At 41.8% G+C, this 15,552-nt stretch overlaps 2 protein-coding genes across 2 annotated transcripts in view; both read right to left on the bottom strand.

Annotated features, from left to right (window-relative positions):
- Window positions 1–15,552, bottom strand: part of LOC311077892 (uncharacterized protein) — a 432,016-nt gene that overhangs the window by 199,418 nt on the left and 217,046 nt on the right. The window lies entirely within an intron of this gene.
- Window positions 1–15,552, bottom strand: part of LOC311077845 (uncharacterized protein) — a 372,280-nt gene that overhangs the window by 318,793 nt on the left and 37,935 nt on the right. The gene's annotated exons all lie outside the window — the stretch shown is intronic.

Below are 15,552 nucleotides of genomic sequence, written 5' to 3'. Positions count from 1 at the left end.
GGGAGTTCCCCTGACCAATTGGGATCACGCCAGAGATCCAACCGCCTTCGAGAGAGTTAACAACGAGCCAATGAAAGAGAAACTGAATTGGCATGCAATATTTGCATTCCACGGCCCGCCTACCAGCGTGGGTATAAAAGGCGGAAGTAACCATTGCGCAATGCTTTTCGCTGAGGAGCCGAACAGTATCCAGTCCTCCGCGAAGGTGCAGCAACATGGCGACGGGACGAGGCGTCTCTGTTCCCTGGACTCAGGGAACGAGGGTTACCATACGTAACCGAGACGTTCCCTTTCGTCAGCAGGGAACTCCAACGCCTCGTCGGGGGAGTTCCCCTGACGAATTGGGATCCCTACCAAAACGCCATGATGCTGGCCCCTTTCAGCGCCCAGCTAAGCTACCCTGCATCAGTTTCCAGAAAATTTTGCGGGAGCTAGCTAGGGAATCACACTGCTGTTCTGCAAGACCCAATCAGTGGATATTGGATAACACTGGGAAAGCGTGCCCATCCCCAAGGATTGACAATAAGGGGGGGAACGCTGCGGAAGCTGAGGCAGCCTAGAGGAAGGCCCTCAAATACACACATGTACTAACCACGTAGGGTAGTGAAACATATGACAATCCTTGAAGGTAGTCCCAGTCCAGAGGAGTGAGGAGCGTACTCAACAGGGACGACAGAATGAGTCTGTCAAGGGGAAGACACGGCTGAAGTGCACGTGCCAGTCATGGGTCACCGCAGGGACCACTGGAAAAACACCCAGTCTACTAGCAACTCCTTACTGAAGGTAGCAGACCTGGTGCCGGGCGGTCCACAACGCCTGGCACCGGAGGGGGTGATGGAGGAACTCACGAGGTTAGCCGTTTGTTGGGTAACCAACGGAGCAAAAAGACACACGTATCCGCTCACGGAATGGCGTCGCAAGCCGACACACCTATTCCCTCTAATTACTGGCCGTAGCAAGTACTCGGGAGGAAACAGGTTCCACACGTAGGCTATAAAACCTAGCGAACGTGTTCGGTGTCGCCCAGCCCGCAGCTCTACAAATGTCTGTTAGCGAGGCGCCTTGTGCCAGAACCCAAGAAGCGGCAATACTCCTAGTGGAGTGAGCCCGCAACCTGGGTGGGCAGGGCTCACCCTGGGACTCATAAGCCCTGGTGATAGCATCCACTAGCCAGTGGGCTAACCTCTGCTTGGAGACAGCCTTCCCCTTCTGCTGGCCTCCATAACAAACAAAGAGCTGATCTGAGGTCCTAAAGCTTTGCGTTCTGTCTATATAAACCCGGAGGGCCCGGACGGGACAGAGAAAAGCTAGGGCTGGGTCTGCCTCCTCCTGGGGCAGCGCTTGCAGGTTCACTACCTGGTCCGCAAAGGGAGTGGTAGGAACCTTGGGCACATATCCGAGCCGGGGTCTCAACACAACATGAGAAAGGCCGGGCCCGAACTCTAGGCACGATTCGTCGACCGAAAAAGCCTGCAGATCCCCCACCCTCTTGAAAGAAGCCAATGCCAACAGGAGTGCTGTCTTAATGGACAGGATATTAAGCTCGACTGTCAGCAAAGGCTCAAAAGGAGGACTTTGGAGCGCTTTAAGCACTAAAGTTAAGTCCCAAGAGGGTACAGGGTGCAAGTCGCGAGGTGGATTTAGCCTCCTAGCACCCTTGAGGAATCTGATGACCAGGTCGTGCTTCCCCACCGACTTACCTTCAACTACATCGTGATGTGCGGCTATTGCGGCAACATACACTTTGAGGGTGGAGGGAGACAGCCTTCGCTCCAACCCCTGTTGTAGGAAGGAGAGCACGACTCTGATTGGGCAAGTTCGTGGGTTCTCCCCGTGGGAAGAACACAAGCCGACGAATAGGTTCCACTTCAGAGCGTAGAGGCGCCTCGTAGAGGGGGCTCTAGCTGAAGAGATGGTATCTACCACTGCCTGTGGCAGGCCATCTAGAACCTCCGCGTCCTGTCCAGGGACCAGACATGGAGTTTCCAGAGGTCTGGACGCGGGTGCCATAGAGTGCCCCGTCTCTGAGAAAGAAGGTCGTTCCTCAGAGGAATCGGCCAAGGAGGGGCTGTCGCGAGGAGCATGAGTTCTGGGAACCAAGTCCGGGTTGGCCAATACGGGGCTACCAAAAGGACCTGCTCCTCGTCCTCCCTGACCTTGCACAGTGTCTGTGCAAGAAGGCTCACTGGGGGGGAACGTATATTTGCGTAAGTCCCGGGGCCAGCTGTGTGCCAGGGCATCCGTGCCGAGAGTTCCTTCGGTCAGGGAGTAATACCACTGGCAATGGGTCGTGTCCGGAGCGGCAAACAGGTCTACCTGTGCGGCTCCGAAGATTCGCCAAATCAGCTGGACCACCTGGGGATGGAGTCGCCATTCTCCCGGAAGGGGAGGCTGACGTGAAAGCTCGTTGGCCACACAATTGAATTCCCCTAGGACATGAATGGCACGAAGCAACCTCAGATGCTTCTGACTCCATAGGAGGAGTTGGGAGGCGAGTCGCGACATACGACGGGAGCGCAGACCACCTTGTCGGTTGATGTACGCAACGGTCGCAGTGCTGTCCGTAGACTTGTAGTCAAGACCGCCTAAACCGAGACCAAGAAACTACCAAGACCAGAGGGTATCGAGACCAAGACAAGACCAAGACCAAGACCAAGACAGACCAAGTCAAGACCAAGACCAAGTCTAGACCAAGACCGAGACCACGTCGAGACCGGAGGAAAAAAAAAACAGACTAGTGTTGAAGCTAAGCTATAACTTGTATGAATTCAAGAACAGCAGCATAGGGTTCAGCCGCAGTTGGCAGAACAATACAGAGACAGACCATGTCATGTGTGTGACTGTGAGCTCACTGTAAATGTTTTTGCAGACTGGGTGAGATCAACTATGTGAGCAATTATTGCATGACGGCTGTTAGTGCACTATTAGAGGATTGAGACTCCCTTAACTTTTGTGTATGTTGAGGACTGACATGACTGGTACTGACTGGTTCATCTGACAAAACATCAAACACCTCCAACACCATCTTGCTCCTCCAACAACTGTCTAAAGAATGAGAAATATGTAACCAATTGAAATTATATGTAGATGAAATCGTAATATCAAATTAAAGATGCACAATTATAAACTTGGATTAGGCCTAATGTTTAGTCAACACAACATAGATATGCAGATGATATTTAAAAGACCATTTATTTAGTCTAACACCATCTTAAATACAATACTGTAATCAAACAACACACACACACACACACACACACACACACACAGATATCACAGACACAAATTCATCTAAGCAAATGCCTGTCTATCTCTGCCGATTTCGGAGTCTCAGACTCCAAATTAATCCATTCTGCAACTTTTAAATACATAATTAATTTTAAAAAAATGAAATTATAGGCTTAAGTGCAGGATCTGAAAGTTGGTCGTTTTGTCGCTATGGTTACACACACAACACACACACACCGTTTGGCGGTGCGCTCAAAGTCATCTGTCAGTTGTGCAGTTACCCAAAATCTCCTGAATAAAGATAAAACCCATCATGTCACTGATATGTGTTTTTTTAAACCAAGTGATCAAAGTGCTTGTTGCCGCTGCGATCAGTGGCGCGGATACAGTGTTTTTTCGTGTGGCTCGCGCACACACCGCACTGTCATCAATCCGGCGCGTGCTTCAATCCGTTCCGTTGCGGATAATAATGTTGCATTATCGAACGTTGTGTCGTCGTGGATATTGTAGTATTGTATTGCTAAATCCCCCGACCACTATGTCGGTCTGAGACAGCGAGACCTAGACAAGACCGAGAGGTCCGAGACCAAGACAAGACCAAGACCAAAGACCGTCAAGGCCGTGACAAGACCGAGACCACGTAAAAGTAGTCTCGAGACATACATCACTAGCTGTCCGTACAGACCAGTATGTGCTTGTGTCTGAGAAACCCCTTGAGGCGACACAAGGCCAAGCGTACTGCTTGCAACTCTAGGCAGTTGATGTGCCAATGCAGCTGGGGCCCCGTCCACAGACCCGAGACTACATGCCCTTTGTACGTGGCCCCCCAACCCTTGGCAGAAGTATCTGTGAATACCACAGCATGTGTCGCATACCACGAATCCCGCATATCCGCGAGGGTAAGCCAAAGGTGGCGCTCCTGGACCACCAAAGTGGACATCGCCTGTCCCAGAGAACGTGCGGTGACTTTCGTCGCCCAGAGGGCGAAGTCCGTCGCCACACGCAGCTCCTGCAGCACCCCTGGGTCGGGACCACCCTGCTGCATGTCATGAAGCGCTTTGGCCTGGTAGACCTGAAGCAACGCCATGGCATGCAGGGCGGAAGCGGCTTCTCCACACGCCGTGTAAGCCTTCTCGGTCAGACCGGAGGAGAACCTACAGGCGCGGGAGGGGAGTGAAGGGGCACCCCACCAAGTGGAAGCGGTCTTCGGACACAACTGCATCGCTACTGCCGCTCCACTGGGGGGATTCCCTCGTATCCCTTAACCGCCCCACCATCCAGGGTCGGTCGGGTGAGTCGGTCTATGTCTGGCAGTCAGGGGTGCCATCCATGACTTCGTCAACTCCTCATGCACCTCCGGAAAGAACGGGACCGGAGCGGGACGCTGAGAACCAGCGCGACCCGCCCCGATACACCAATCATCAAGCCGCGAAGGTTCGGGACACGGTGGAGGGTTCCACACGAGCCCGACATTCACGGCCGCCCGGGCAAGCATAGCGGCCAACTCAGGATCCGGCTCGGCCGCAGCCACCGCACCCGAAGGGGGTAGACCCACCGAGTCGTCACCCGAGGATGACCGCTCTCCCTCCGATGCAGCGATAGACATCGCATCGTCAGGTGGCGCCCCGAAGGAGACTACCGGAACCGCACGGGGCGGCTCCAGCGGCTCCAACGGGGGCACTGATGGCAACGGCGCTACTGAGGAGTGGGAACCTCGTAAGGATCTTTCACCTGGTGAGATATTCCGCACTGTAACCCTCATACGCTCACCAACAGCCACAGCCGAAGTAGTCGCCCGCTGGACTGAACCAGCAGACAAACTAGAACGGGTGTAGACTGAAGGGACACCTTCAGCAACTTTCTGCTGAAGGATTTTAAGTCTCGAGCGGAGCGCCGCCAGAGTCATGTTCCCACAATGAGAACATGACTCGTTCACAAATGCTGCCTCTGCGTGCCCTAAGCCCAAACACGAGACGCAGTATCTGTGACCATCACCCTGAGACAGAAGTCTACCGCATCCAGAAACGCACGGGCGAGATGACATCTTTGTCACGTAGAAAAAGGCGCAGGTCGCCCGAAAAAGCTCTTTCAGGAAAGAGAGAGAACCTCTCTTTCACGTGCCGAAGCACACAGGGACCCACCGCGGCCACACACGGGGAAACTGCAAGCCCGTGTGGGCACTAAATACCAGCCGTGAAAACGGCTTTTGATTTAATCAAAGAAGCACGGCTGGCGGCAGGAAGCGGCGATTGCTGACAGGCTGTAACACCGGCAGATAGAGAGGACTCTTTCCTGAAGAGGACTCGATGAAAAACTCTTTTTCTTTATTTTCTCTCAGGCGAAGGAAACAGCAGCAGACAGTGTTGAATCCTGTTCGGCTCCAAGGCGATAAGCATTGCGCAATGGTTACTTCCGCCTTTTATACCCGCGCTGGTAGGCGGGCCGAAGAATGCAAATATTGCATGCCAATTCAGTTTCTCTTTCATTGGCTCGTTGTTAACTCTCTCGAAGGCGGTTGGATCCCTGGCGTGATCCCAATTCGTCAGGGGAACTCCCCCGACGAGGCATTGGAGTTCCCTGCTGACGAAAGGGAACTAAAATTATTCCTGATTCAAGCAGAATCAGCAGAAAATAAAAGTGAACAATAACAATACGCAGTTGATAAAATGAGTAATGAGTCGGATGTTTGTATGCAAACTTATGAGGATCTAACTGTGGGCCTACATCTAGATTTCCCTGGTGAAAAAAGTATACTTTATTATATTTGAAATATATTCCCTTTTTCAATAGTACATTGCAAATATATTTAAAAAAATATACTATCTTTAAATATATTAAAAGTATATTAGCATCATGCTTTTTATCTATTTTTATAATACAACTTTTAACACACTTTAAAATAATAGTACTTTAGTATATTTTCTAAAAATATATTTAAAAGCAAGCATACTTTTAACATATTTCTAACAAGTGCACTATAAGTACATTGGTAATAAATATATGCTTAATTACACTTTTAAGAAATATGCTAAAAACAAGCATACTTTTAACATATTTCTAACAAGTGCACTATAAGTACATTGGTTATAAATATATGCTTAATTACACTTTTAAGAAATATGCTTAAAATCAAGCATACTTTCAATATATTTCTAACAAGTGCACTATAAGTACATTGGTAATAAATATATGCTTAATTACATTTTTAAGAAATATGCTAAAATCAAGCATACTTTCAATATATTTCTAACAAGTGCACTATAAGTACATTGGTAATAAATATATGCTTAATTACATTTTTAAGAAATATGCTAAAATCAAGCATACTTTCAATATATTTCTAACAAGTGCACTATAAGTACATTGGTAATAAATATATGCTTAATTACATTTTTAAGAAATATGCTAAAATCAAGCATACTTTCAATATATTTCTAACAAGTGCACTATAAGTACATTGGTAATAAATATATGCTTAATTACATTTTTAAGAAATATGCTAAAATCAAGCATACTTTCAATATATTTCTAACAAGTGCACTATAAGTACATTGGTAATAAATATATGCTTAATTACACTTTTAAGAAATATGCTTAAAACAAGCATACTTTTAATATATTTCTAACTAGTGCACTATAAGTACATTGGTAATAAATATATGCTTAATTACATTTTTAAGAAATATGCTAAAAACAAGCATACTTTCAATATATTTCTAACAAGTGCACTATAAGTACATTGATAATAAATGTATGCTTAAATACACTTTAAAAAAAATGCTAAAAACAAGCATACCTTTAATATATTTCTAACAAGTGCACTATAAGTACATTGGTAATAAATATATGATTAATTACACTCTTAAGAAATATGCTAAAAACAAGCACACTTTTAACATATTTCTAAAAAGTACACTACAAGTCCTTTTAAGTTTTTGTGTATTTAAAGAAAACATACTTATGTTGATCTACTTAAAATAGATTTGAGTATGCAGTGTACAAATGGCTACTTTTGTAATTGTGATTTAAGTATTTTTAATTTAAGTTTATACAATGTTAAAGATAGGCACAATGTACAATAAACACAAATCCATTACAAATTTTACATCAACAATCACACCATTGGAACACACAAGAAAATGTGTTTTCTACTGTACAGAAAGTGGCAGCTACTGGATTGTGATGTCACAAGTGGCCGTTTAACAAGCAGCCAAGTAAACACTGGCTATATTGCATGGCCAAAAATGGAAGTTCACTCACTAGGGTAGGTAATCCTGTTCAGAAACACTTTTTTTATACTGGGTGAAATGGTCCTTCCATCCTGAGAGTAGTCAATACATTATGTGTTCAGAAAAAGGAATGAAAAAAATCAGACCTCTGTAGCAGCTGCAGGACAGTAAAAACTCTGACCAATCACTGCCACTCGGTCCGAGTGTAAAGAACCAATCAGATGCCTTCATGTCTCGTGCCCGAGCCCCACTGCGTGCGCTGCCTGTGTGCACTCATCACATGTCACCGTTCCGGAAACATTCAGCTCACTACACCGAGTAAGCAGGAGTTTGCGGCACAATGGAAGAGAAAATGCAGCAAAATCTAACAATTACAGCTTTGCTGGTAACTGCTCGCCCTGATAAAAAGCCTAAAAAAAAGAAAATCGGAGGCAGAAAAGGCTGCAACGAAACAGGCACTGGATAAAGCCAGAGAACAAACTTGCGTCAACATTGCAGCATTTGAATGGTGGAGACAACTGAGGGAGCAAAAGTGATGAAAAGCGATGCCGAGGTTGCGTTCTTTCTGCTGAACAGGTAATTATTTGTTTTGCTTCGGGGGGATTTGTTATTTCCATGATATATGTTACGTTAGGCAACGTAGCTACTTTTGTAGCTAGTATTAGCCAAATGCTAACATTAGCTTCTCTGTCGGTGTAAGCCAGTTGCGTTACAGGTCTGCTTATCTGACTTTTAGGACATGCCATTTTGAACTTATTGCACAGCCATAGTCGCAAGTGTCTGCATTATAATTGTGATAAAATGACGTTAATATTGCTTATAAACGGGACAACTGTGGTGATGTGGCATATGTGTTTTGTTAGCTACGAGAAGAAATGTTTGTTACTGTGTGAAATGGAAACAAAGTTTTGTTGTCATTCTTTGTGTGTCTTTGAGATGCAGTAATTATTGTCAGATGTGTAATTGTGATATTCTTCCTAAAGGTAAATCACTGCCAAATGAGTAGATCACCACAGCAGACGACGCCTCATGCAAAGCCTGACCTGTCAGCCATCCCTGGACACTCCTTTTCTTATATATATTTATTTCTTATTTATTATATGTAAATACAGATTGTTTATGACAATCAAAAGCAGCGAAAGTACAGATACTTGTGTAAAAAAGTATTTCTCTTAGGTCTCTCTTGTTCGTTTTTTAAAAAAATAAAACAAAAAGTGTTATATCACATTCATTGTCATTATTCATTTAGCATGTAAGGAGGTAAGAAAAGTAATAGCTTGTTTATGCTGAAATGGTAAAGGAAAGGCATTTATCGTTTCAAAATATTTATTCCAACATGACAAAAATACTCTGCTTTCCTGTGACCTGCAGCTGACTCCGACTGTGGATGCGCATTCATGTTTGTGGGGGCGTAGCTTTGGACGGAGTACTGACGGGAGGGGGTGGAGCTTAGAAGAGGTGCCGCTTTCAAATCTTGCTAGCTCTCCAACATTACCTACTATAGCTTTAAAATATATTGTACAAAGTATAGCTAAGTAATATTTGTTTATTAATGTGCATTTGTTATTGAAGACAAAGTGTGCTATTTGTAGTATTTGGATTAAGCCAAAGGTATTACGGAGAATATCATTTTTACTCAAAAATAATAGACTTGTATATTGCTCGTAATGATTTTGTAATGTACTTGTAACACAGATAAAGTACACTTTATTATCACTTATCAAGTATGTAAATAGTCCCTACACAGGCATATACTTAAAGTATACTAAGTATACTTGAAGTTGTTCCAATTTAGTACACAAAAGTACACTAAATAGACTTAAAGTTATGCTTTACTACAATTTAAATACAACTAAAATATACTTAGTACAAAATTAGTTGTTTCAAAATAGCACACTTAAAGTTAACTAATCCTTAACACACTTGAAGTATACTTATAATTAGTGTGGCTGCAAGGATACTTAGTATATATTTTTAATAAATTTAAGGTATATTTCTTGTATGTTTCGAAGACACTTGTATTTAATTTGTAATGTACTTGTAACACAAATAAAGTACACTTTAATACACTAATCAAGTATGTAACTAGTCCCTACACAGGCATATACTTAAAATATACTAAATATACTTAAAGTTGTTCCAATTTAGTACACAAAAGTACACTAAATACATTTAAAGTTATGCTTTACTACAACTTCATTACTACTAAAATATACTTAGTACAAAATTAGTTGTTTCAAAATAGCACACTTTAAGTTAACTAATCATTAACACACTTGAAGTATACTAATAATTAGTCTGGCTTCAAGTATACTTAACATATTTTTTTTTCACCAGGGCATACTGTCCTGTGACGACAAATAAACAGAAACAGACGCAACTGAATAAATATTCTCCTCTTTCTTTTGTGAAATAACGGTAAATACCACTTTATTTCTGTGTGAGTAATGTGACATGACAAATTTATTCATTATGATCAATGTGTCACTTTCTTATTGTAAAACTGTGGTAAAACATTTTAAATCTTTAAGTAAGCAACAAAAATCCCAACAAACAGCCGCTTTTATCATGTTGGTTTTGCAAACTCTCTAGTTTCCAGTGATTTCTTGACGGGTGAAATGACCTGTCAGGAAATCAACTCATGAAGCACACATGTGTATTTTAAAGCGCAATGAAAGAGCCAGAGACGTCTTGTTCTGGCCAGAGATGGCAAAGCAAATTGAAGTAAATTTGACATCTGCAATATTAAAGCACAGAAATAGCAATTCCAGAGAAGCAATTCCTTGTGTCACATCCTATCCAAGAAAGAGCTCGGTCGAAGGCTGAAATGGATTTGTTTCACTTCAGAGATGCTGATTATCTCCTCTGTGTCGACTACTTTTCCAAGTGCACTGAAATTGCTAAGTTAAATGATATGACAAGTAAGTAAATCATTGCGGTTCTCAAATCCCCGTTCGCCAGACATGAAGTTCCAGATGAACTCTTTCAGATACTGGTAGAGAGTTTGTAAGTGCTAAAAGGCGAGCGTTTGCAGCCAGCTGGGAGTTCATTCATACTACCTCAAGTCCTGGATTTCCACAGTCAAACGGTCAGAGACATTGCTCTTCTGGAGTATAGAAACACGTTGTTGGATGGGATAGGCCTTTTCCCTGCACAGTTACTCATGGGAAGAAGCCTGAAATCAAAGATTCCAGTGTCAAAGAAACTGCTGATGCCCAAGGTTTTCCGGCAGGTGCGTAATCGACTGAGAAACAGGCAAGTCAGACAAAAGCAGTACTTTGATTGTGAGACAAAAAAACTACATGAAATGAAGAAAGGTGAAAGAGTGAGTATTAGACAGGATAGCACCTGCTCTCGACTAACTTGAACAGCCACAGTCTTAGGCGACGTTCACATATCGCGCCTAAAAACGCATAGAAAACGCTAGGCGCGACGCGTTCTCCTTTTTCCAAAGCGCTCGGGTGGTTGCGCTCCGGAGGCGTCTGTCGTTGCTAAGCTTGGTTCTTGTCACGTGACCTGCGGTGCGCTTGCGGCATTCTGAAAAGTTGAGATGTTTTTATCTCGATGCGGCGCGGACGCGCTTGGAAAAAACGAGCGCGTCACACCGCGACCGCGTCGCTTCCATTATGAGCGCACATACCGCGCGCCTACATTTGAAATAACGAACTTGCGCGCGCAAAAGACGCGATATGTGAACAGGCCCTTACACTGTTCAAACACCAGACAGTCGCATCTTCAGACGGAACAGAAGAGACTTGTTGAAAGCAAAGGAGACAGTGTGTCCTTCAACTCAAACTGAAGCTGTGGAAGACTTACCTGTTGTTTCACCAGATTTAGAGCTGAATTCAGAACAGGAACACAACGTGGACAATAATGCCAGTGGCAAGTTGTTCATCTTCTGTGAATGCCATGAATTCACCAGTGAGAAATAGTAAATTTCATTCAATGTATAATGAGAGACTGCCAATTTGGTGTAGATATCAGAGTGCCTAGTAGGTACCGGGTGAAATACAGTGACTGTATAGTTCTAACCCTGGTGAAAAAAAAGAATATGCTAAGTATACTTGCAGCCAGACTAATTTAGTATACTTCAAGTGTGTTAATTATTAGTTAACTTGAAGTGTGCTTTTTGAAACAACTAATTTTGTACTAAGTATATTTTAGTTGTAATTAAATTGTAGTAAAGCATATCTTTAAGTGTATTTAGTGTACTTTGGTGTACTAAACTGAAACAACTTCAAGTATACTTTAAAAAAAGGTTTACGCATTTTATACAATATAAAATGTGTAAATGTAAATATTAAAGTGTACTTTATTTGTGTTACAAGTACAATACAAATTCATAACTAAATTATTATTCTTATTCTTATTCTTATTGCCTAGGATAGGATAGCTAGACAGGAAGTGAGGTGGGAGAGAGGGGGGGGGGGGGGGGGGGGTTGTCTTCAATAACAAATGCACATTAATAGACAAATAACAGGCTATACTTTGTACAAAATACTATTGTATACTATAATGTATTTTGAAAGTATACTTTCAATGCCTTGTTACAATGATCATTTCCAGCACACAGTTAAAATATACCTAAAATATATTTTTAATAAAGTGCAAAAAATAAACTGAATTTTCACTTCAAGTATATTTTTCTAAAATGTCTATTAAAAATGTCTACTAAAGTACAATTATTTTAAAGTGTGTCAAAAGTTGTATTGTGAAAATGGGTAAAAGCATGATGCTAATATACTTTTAATATATGTAAAGATAGCACAAAGATTATTGTACAAAAGTATTGTACTGATTGTACTATTTAAAGATAGTACAATCAGTACAATAAAGATACTAATGTACAATAGTACAAGATAGTATATTTGCAATGTACTATTGAAAAGGGGAAACTATTTCAAATACAATAAAGTATACTTTTAAGTTTATTGTTATATACAAGTTTTGTTAACGTTTAAAAAGAAAAAAATGGGAGATGTCTTCACATGTATGATGTGTAGCCTCCATGTTGTAATGTAATGTAGTGAACACTGTGAGGCGCTATTGCATCACCATCTTCATTATAGGTAAACACTCCTGTCATCAATACATTACAGTGGCATTTATTATTATGAAATTATATTTAATTATTAAATGATCATGCAACTGTTGTAAATTGAATCTTTAACTCAACGTTGTCATATAAAAAAGTCATACTTCTAGATTAAGTTCCATGACCCTCAAATACACAAGATCGCCTCGAGATCAGTCTCCGATTCACAAACAAGTGTAAAAACGAAACCGAAACCAAAACACAATTTGTCTCAATGAGGACTAGATTAGTTCGTATTTCAAGTTGTTTAATTCGCGTAATTTCTTAGTTTCACAGTATATTCTCAAAAGGCTCTGATGGTGAACAGACGAGGACAATAATATGGTTAAGCCATGCGACGCGATTATAGAGACTACGTTAAACATGCCTTCAAAGACATAGGCTATAGTTCGGCAATCCATGAAAGCATACGTAGAAATAAATTAAACGAACTTTTATGAATAAACTAAAGATGCGATCTATGCAGTACAAGCAATGTGCGGATTACCAATAATACACTTGGAAGAGTTTGTAAGTGTTCATTGATCAGACAAATGAAATCGAGTTATGAAACAGTTATGAAATAGAACTGATTAAATTAGATTCCAGCGACACATGGTCCATTTAAAATATCAAACGAAGCAATGCTAACAATTTGGACTTAATATTAATTACCTGCCATGCACCTCTACAGCAACTTAGGGGTACCAAAACTGTACAGGAAACTCCACCAGAGTCTCTGCAGCGCTTGTTCTTCTTCTTGCTTGTTTATGGCGGTTGGCATTCAACTTTTAGCTGCTTTACCGCCATCTGCTAGTTAGGAGTGTGGGTCAAGAAGATGGCAAACATATTCAAATATTAGGCATAAAAAATATTGAGTTGTGTTGAATGACTCTTGAATTTCCAAAAATATATGTGGTCTTTTAGATTTTGTATTGGAAATTGGATTTATTCACCAATTTGTTGCATTCGTGCCTAAAATTTATGAAAAAAAGCAAACACTCTCCTACAGAGACAACAGCAAGTGATGAGAGAGAGACAACAGCAAGTGATGAGAGAGAGACAACAGCAAGTGATGAGAGAGAGAGAGAGACAACAGCAAGTGATGAGAGAGAGAGAGAGACAACAGCAAGTGATGAGAGAGAGAGACAACAGCAAGTGATGAGAGAGAGAGAGACAACAGCAAGTGATGAGAGAGAGACAACAGCAAGTGATGAGAGAGAGAGAGACAACAGCAAGTGATGAGAGAGAAAGACAACAGCAAGTGATGAGAGAGAGACAACAGCAAGTGATGAGAGAGAGAGAGAGAGAGAGAGAGAGAGTTTTTTTTTTTTTTTAGCCCACACTTTTATTAAGTCAGTGACAAAGACCCATCATTGCATCATCACAAAAACAATCAACACAGCAAAAAGCTCAAAGTTAAATCCCCCTCAAACACAGCACAACAAACCTCATTGAAACACCACTGTAATATAAAGGTTCCCAAATCTTGCATCTCCTTATAATACTTAAACTCAACTGAGATCTAATGAATGCCTTAAACAACAGTACTCTCTCCTGACAATGCATATTTTGAATCATGTTTTTCCTTGAAATATATATTGCCATTTTTGCTTGGCCAACTATAAAGTTTATCAACTGCCATTTGAATCTCTGCTTGCGGTTGTATCCTGCCCCATAGATGAAAACCTTTGGTGTGAAACTTTCCTTAAAACCCAAAAACAATTTCCCTAGTAAATCAAAAAGTGGTTTCAGCCTGTTACATTCCAGAAAACAATGATAAATTGTTTCTCTGAGCCCACAAAAACCACAACCTTCATTGACATTTGGGTTAATGATCGAGACAAAAGCATTCACAGCAACAGCCCCCTTCAGGATTCTACATTGTAGATCTCCTGATTTTTTCATTAATGGTGGTTTATATAAGGCCCTCCAATGTGGTTTAACTTCATTTCCCACATCAAATTTCTCTCTCCAGACATTATCCATTTTCTCACACAGTGTTGACTTGTACAATATTTTAACAAAACATTTATACATCACTTTTCCACTTATTTCATCTAATAGTAAGTCCTGAAGTCCATTCAAATTTAACAAAATACCAGACATCTCCTTTAAATCTGGTGTAATCCAGTGTTTGGGAAAAGGGTCTCTCATATCAGGAAGCAAAAGTCCTTCCTTATATCTTTCAAGAAGTAACAACTCCTCTGCTGTCAGTTTCTTTCTCCATAACTCCATGATTGTTGAGGTTTGTCGCATAGATTTTTGTCCTAATAACGATGCCACAGCCGTAACGTCTTTTAATTCAGATCCGGCCACTTTAATTATATGACCCATCTTTACCGTCTGGGTGTCACACAGTCTCTGAGAAAGATTCGGCACTTGATCTGTTATGTCCAAACGGGCCCCCTTAACTAGAGGCTCCTCCAACAACCAGAACAGAGAGTTTACATTCTCTGGTCTTTTAATGATGAAAGATCCCCAAACTTTGAACAAACCAAGATAAAAAGAAGATAGTCCACTCAAATGTAGCTTTTTGGTATCCGTGAGGAACAAAGCAGAATCAAGTCCAAGTCCATCCACTCTATGAAGAATGTTTTTTGCAACTTCTCTCCATACCACATCCACTGAGCCTGTTAGAAACTTCTGGATGAACTGTAATCGTAATGTTGCATACCTGCTTGATAGAGACACCAACCCTTGTCTTCCCTCCTCCAATGGCAAGAAGAGCACACTTTGAGGGACCCAGTGCAACCTGTCCCAGAAGAAGTCCACCAATATCCTTTGCAGCCTTGCTAATAGTCCGGTGGGAGGTTCAACACAAGAGAGCTTATGCCACATAGTTGAGGCTATTAAATTGTTCAATATTAGTACTCTCCCTCTAAAAGACAGCTGGGAATGAATTCATCTCCATTTCTTTAGTCTGCCTTCCATTTTTTCTATAATCCCATCCCAGTTTTTCTGTTGCACAGATACTTCTTCAAGATGCACTCCCAAATACTTAAGACCCCCTTTCTTCCA

The sequence above is a fragment of the Abramis brama genome (genome assembly GCF_963993115.1).
Source record: "Abramis brama genome assembly, chromosome: 1".
NCBI lineage: Eukaryota > Metazoa > Chordata > Actinopteri > Cypriniformes > Leuciscidae > Abramis > Abramis brama.
This window is presented reverse-complemented; position numbering and strand designations above follow the sequence as displayed.